Here is a 6456-nt window from a genome sequence, read left to right as displayed (position 1 = left end):
GGTCTGATCAATCAAGGTACAGAAAAATGTGGATTTGGATTGAAGTGAAAAAATACCTAGAGATAGAAACATTTCTTCAAGTTTCACATTCAATAAAAATTTGCATAATAAAAAATGTAGATTTAAAAACTGAGTAACTCTAAATTTAAATAAATTTATATTGATTTATTAAAATGATTATATTAATAAATGTAAATATAGTTGATATAAGTCGAAAATGAAAACGTAATACTAATATTAAAAATAATAATAATATTTTGAATAATAAAATTAATTCGATTTTCCAACCATGGCTGGGTTCCCTAATCCATGGGATACAATTTGAATTTTGTGTATCTTGGTGCAATTAACAGCACCATGATGGTTATAAAGCCATGGTGTTGTCTGTGAGAATTCCATGGTATGCTTTCAGGATTCTGAATTTTGCGTCAGTCTGTAATCTTTGAGCTAGTCTGCAATGGAGTACTTCCAATTAAATAGTAACAATTGTATAACTGCCCGTTCTCGTTCTTGTCACGTGGAGGACATCATCCTTCTTATCAAGACGTTCAACGAAACCAACTGCATCAATGTCGATGGCTCCCGCATCAGCGTTGCCCATGTCACAGCCCTGGGCCGGAGGCCCCAAGTGAAAGTGACACTAGATAATCATGCCGGGAATTGCAGAGAACGGGCTGAGAGGTGTTCATTGTGGGTGCAAGAGAAAGCGAAAGGAGGAGCTGATATCTATGGCGTGACCACTGGATTCGGCGCCTGTTCAAGCAAGAGGACCAACCAACTGAGCGAGTTGCAAGAAGCCCTAATTCGATGTCTGCTAGCTGGAGTATTCACCGGCCCTTCTTCGTCACCGGGGGAGCTCTCCCCCATCACCACTCCATGTGCCATGTTTCTGAGAATGAGTAGCTTCATCTATGGCTGCTCTGGGATTCGATGGGCGATCATGGAAGCGCTACAGCAACTTATCAATTCTCATATCACGCCCAAATGCCCCTTGCGAGGCTCTGTAAGCGCTTCAGGTGACCTAATTCCCTTGGCCTACATAGCAGGTCTGCTAATTGGGAATCCCCAAGTCAGGGCTCGAATTGGGGCTCATGGTGAAGAACAAGAAGTGCCTGCACCAGAGGGCTCTGGTGAAAGCAGGTCTGCAGCCCTTCAAGCTCCAGGCCAAAGAGGGCTTGGCTCTGGTCAATGGCACTTCGTTTGCCACTGCCCTCGCTGCCACCGTCATGTATGATGCCAATGTTCTGCTCTTGCTCGTGGAAATGCTCTGTGGAATGTTCTGCGAAGTCATCTTCGGGCGGGAAGAATTCGCGCATTCGCTGATCCACGAGATGAAGCCGCACCCCGGCCAGAGAGAGTCTGCGGCACTTCTTGAATGGCTTCTCAGAGACAGCCCCTTCCAGGAGCTTTCAAGAGAGTATTACAGCATCAATTCTCTGAAAAAGCCCAGACAGGACCGCTATGCTCTGCGTTCGAGACCCCAGTGGCTGGCCCCTCTGGTGCAGACCATAAGAGAAGCCACGGCCACAATTGAGACAGAGATCAACTCTGCCAACGACAATCCCATCATCGACCCTGTCAACGGCAAGGCCCTCCATAGCGCCAATTTCCAGGGCAGCGCAGTGGGATTCTACATGGATTATGTTCGTGTAGCTCTGGCTGGACTGGGGAAACTCATCTTTGCACAGTTCACAGAGCTCATGATCGAATTCTACAGCAATGGGCTCCCGGGCAACCTTTCCCTAGGTCCCGACTTGAGCTTGGACTATGGCTTCAAGGGAATCGACATAGCCATGGCTGCTTACAGTTCGGAGCTTCAATTCCTGGCTAACCCAGTCACTACCCACGTTCACAGCGCCGAGCAGCACAACCAGGACATCAATTCTCTGGTCCTCATATCTGCCAGGAAGACTGAAGAAGCTCTGGATATCTTAAAACTTATGTTGGCATCGCACTTATACGCTCTCTGCCAGGCAATAGATCTGCGACAACTGGAACAAATTCTTCTAAATATTGTGTTAGGAATCATCTCAAGCGTTTCAGACGAATGCCATCTCCCGGAATCCATTAAAGAACAGCTTATTAGCGTTGCCAGGGGTATTCCAGTGTACACATTTAGAATCCCCCTGCAACCCTTCCCTCCCACTTGTCTCTGCCCTCAAACAAACAATTCTTGACACCATTGTTACATTCCACGATATTAAAATTGTAGAGCAGATAACAGAGTTCGAATCCCACCTCAAGCAGCGCCTTGAAGAGGAGATAACAGTAATCGTGCTTTCATCCGAGGAGCGCACCAACAGTCACATGCTGGAAGGCTCCTGTTGCAGAACGTTAATCCATGGCTCTAAATTCTTTCCTCTGTATGCATTTATCCGGGAGGAACTCAACGCGATAATGATAATTCCGAGGACAGACCACACGCCCCAAGAGGGCACCCAGAAGGTATTTGATGCAATTGTTGATGGCCGAATCACTGCATCGCACGAAATACCGTCTCAGTCCCTCGCGCATGTCGAGGTTTCTGCCAGTCGAACGATCAATCATTGCCGCAATTCCACGACTCTTTAAAAATGTGAACCTGAGAAACAGGAAACTTGTACACTTGACGCAGGATATGCAAAACTAACCTGTGTCGCTTCAGACCTCAGGGCAAGTGACTCTTCTGTGTCGCTTCAGACTTCAGGGCGAGCGACTCTTCACTGACCAGAACGTTTTTCACCGATGATCTAATGGCTAGAGATGATTTAATCGTCTAACAATTCATTTAACGGCCCACGTTGAGACACGGTGGCATGGAGGGGTCTAACAATTCATTTAACGGCCCACGTTGAGACACGGTGGCATGGAGGGGAGTTCGTCTGAGAGGGAACGCCTTACGGCGTAAAAATTGAAATACATAAACATAAAATTACTCTTAAAAAACCTTTTCTAATATAATAATTTTAAAAGAATATATTAAAATAGAGTAGTAAGGAAGGTATCATTGAGGGGAGTGTTGTTTTTCTCCTCCTTGCATGATCTGAGGAGGATGACAAGTGGAAAAGTGGTTCTCTGCATAAATATAATTGTAAGGAAGTTCTTCCAATTTTGACTGTAGTTGTCTAAGTAAATTTAATAGATGTAAAATTAAACTATTAATAACAAAAATATTGTGTAAGTAAATAGACATTAAATGTGAATGTAAGATAATATAATCATTTTTGAGAAGCCATTAAACAAAATATAACTTTTTTTTAATAAATTAAAATAATTCATAAAATTAGGAAAAAATGACCTGAAAGTTTTTTTATTTTTTACTTTCAAAAAAAATTTACAATATAAAAAATAGTTTAAAATAGTCTCTAAAATGTGGTTTAACATTTAGGTGAGGAAATTTAGTCCCCACAGATTTTGTAATCCAACTATGAACAAAATTATGTATACCTGAAAATTGTTCCAGGCACAATTTCTACAATTGAAATAAAAAAACGTGATACTTCAGATAAGATAAACGGATGGAGGGCTATGGACAGCGTTATCAGGTTTTCTAACGTGATACTTCAAATAAGATAAACGGATGGAGGGCTATGGACAGCGTTATCAGGTTTTGATAAGAATATCAGGGTGAGAGAATTGGGCTAACGATGGATGTAACAAAATTTATAATAGGTGAAATATATTTTACAGGGGAAAAACAAATTTTATCTGGGCGGAAGCAATAAGCGCTAAATAATTGAAACAACAAAAGTCTTATTAAACCGAAATGCCATGGAACAGGGACAACCTCTCTACAGAGTGAGGAACGAATTAACATGACCCGACCTACCCCGTCGTTCACTTCTTCTCAAACTCATTAATTAGTGTTGATTATTTCGAGAATTAGACGTCCCTGTTAAAATAAAATTATTCTTAAAAAAATTCATAGACACTTGAATATGACAGCTATATTAAAACTCAATTATCTTTTTTATCTTTAAATTTTAAATCTAGGCAACCAATGAGTAATACGAATCACTCTAACACTGAATGGGAAATGGTACACACCTGGAAAATGTTGAACCTAATCTCTTCCTTTGCATTATCTCCATACAAGGGTTTATGTTGTTTTTAATGGAAGAGATGAATGCCGGAGTCGAATCTCCTTATGAAACAGTAATTAGACCAAATCTAATTGCTTATGTGGAATTTTTCTTCGATATATTGTTGTCTGTCCCTATAATAAATGCCATAAACAAATTCCTCAAACTCTAAAATCTCGCTGGCATAAAACTGAATCAGATTTCATGGCACACTTCTCAATTCTCGTAGAATCCGCTCTCATAATAATTATCATTCAAGCAACTGACTTTTTTTTTCTTTAACCTAAGAAATCATCATGTTTGGAGCAACTATCAATGCTACTCATTATTGGACCACAAAATCTATGGGACCAAAACTCCTCCTCTAAGCACATTTTCTCAACTTCTGATCTACCTAGTTGACACTACTACAGCAAGGACACTTCAAGAGATTTTTTTAGACAAAAAAAATCTTTTATTTTAAAAAATCACTTTCTGTTTTACTTTTTAATATCAATTGAATTATCTTAAATATAAAACTTGACACAAAACAGTTTGAGACAAAAATATGTTAAGACAATTTTATATTTAAGGCAAAAAAATTAAGACAACTTTAAATTTAAAACAAAAACAGTTTGAAACAAAAATATTTTAAGAAAAAACATGACAAAAATGGTTTAAGATAAAAATATTTTAAGACAGACAAAAACAATTTGAGACAGAACTATTTTAAGACAAAACTTTATATTTAAGACAAAATCAGTTGAAAGCAAATTTAGTTTAAGTCAAATTTATTTTAAGACAAAATTTTATATCTAGAACAAAAATAGTTTGAGACAAATTTTACAATTAAGACAATAACCACTTAAAATGAAATTCATTTAAGACAATTAACAATTAAGACAAAATATATCAAGTTAAGAAGATATTCTCGAACAAGTTCATCTTCTCCTTATACCGATGCTGTTATTTTACTTACCATTCACATTATGTTATATAAAAACAAAGATGTGTCATACTCTTCGTTTTGCGGAGTAGCCAACTCTAAAAAACTTTGACAACTTTTCCCAACAAAATCTTTTGCACATCGATTCTTATTCTCTCCCTTCCATCTCTACTTATACATTTAGAGACAATTTGTGTATAGTTGCATTCAATGATAATATAAATATTCGAACAAACTACCTATCTAACTTACAAATAATATTAAGGCAATTCTTAATTACTTCAAAATTATTCTAACAAGCTGCAAGATTGCAATGCAAGGTAAATACAATGTAGAGGTTTAGTAATTACCCAATTTGATGAAAAGCTTAATCAGGTCGCCTGATGGAAGCTGTGAGGTCGATCATTGTCTGAAAACATTGACGGAAGAATACGGGAGGCTAACATTGATGGTTAGCTATTCGAAAACGGGAGGCTCTGCACATTTCAGTAATGTGAAAGGAGGAGACTGAAAAAAAAAATCTAAATAAAGAACCGATGGTGGAACACAATCGCTCACGCATTCAAACAACTTTCAAATTTCTTTATTCACGAAGCCACTCTGCTTTATATCGAACGCAGCCTTTTTGCTTTATATTGAACGGTTATACGCTTTTTTCAACGGCATAATATCTAAATGAACGGCTAATTTTCAAATTTTACCTGCCAACTCACAGGACCGCGTTCGAGACCCCAGTGGCTGGCCCCTCTGGTGCAGACCATAAGAGAAGCCACGGCCACAATTGAGACAGAGATCAACTCTGCCAACGACAATCCCATCATCGACCCTGTCAACGGCAAGGCCCTCCATAGCGCCAATTTCCAGGGCAGCGCAGTGGGATTCTACATGGATTATGTTCGTGTAGCTCTGGCTGGACTGGGGAAACTCATCTTTGCACAGTTCACAGAGCTCATGATCGAATTCTACAGCAATGGGCTCCCGGGCAACCTTTCCCTGGGTCCCGACTTGAGCTTGGACTATGGCTTCAAGGGAATCGACATAGCCATGGCTGCTTACAGTTCGGAGCTTCAATTCCTGGCTAACCCAGTCACTACCCACGTTCACACCGCCGAGCCAGGGGTATTCCAGTGTACACATTTAGAATCCCCCTGCAACCCTTCCCTCCCACTTGTCTCTGCCCTCAAACAAACAATTCTTGACACCATTTATATTGAACGGTTATACGCTTTTTTCAACGGCATAATATCTAAATGAACGGCTAATTTTCAAATTTTACCTGCCAACTCACAGGACCGCTATGCTCTGCGTTCGAGACCCCAGTGGCTGGCCCCTCTGGTGCAGACCATAAGAGAAGCCACGGCCACAATTGAGACAGAGATCAACTCTGCCAACGACAATCCCATCATCGACCCTGTCAACGGCAAGGCCCTCCATAGCGCCAATTTCCAGGGCAGCGCAGTGGGATTCTAC

At 40.1% G+C, this 6456-nt stretch overlaps 1 pseudogene; it reads left to right on the top strand.

Annotated features, from left to right (window-relative positions):
- The first annotated feature begins 457 nt into the window (after nucleotides 1-457).
- On the top strand, nucleotides 458-2571 carry LOC149154349 (phenylalanine aminomutase (L-beta-phenylalanine forming) pseudogene; annotated as a pseudogene).
- Nucleotides 2572-6456: the final 3885 nt, after the last annotated feature.

This window comes from Pinus tabuliformis, chromosome 9 (assembly GCF_031772625.1).
Source record: "Pinus tabuliformis cultivar Carrire ecotype Pingquan chromosome 9, CPIR1, whole genome shotgun sequence".
NCBI classification, from domain to species: domain Eukaryota; kingdom Viridiplantae; phylum Streptophyta; class Pinopsida; order Pinales; family Pinaceae; genus Pinus; species Pinus tabuliformis.
Note: the sequence above shows the minus strand (reverse complement) of the source record. Positions and strands in the feature narration are given on the sequence as shown.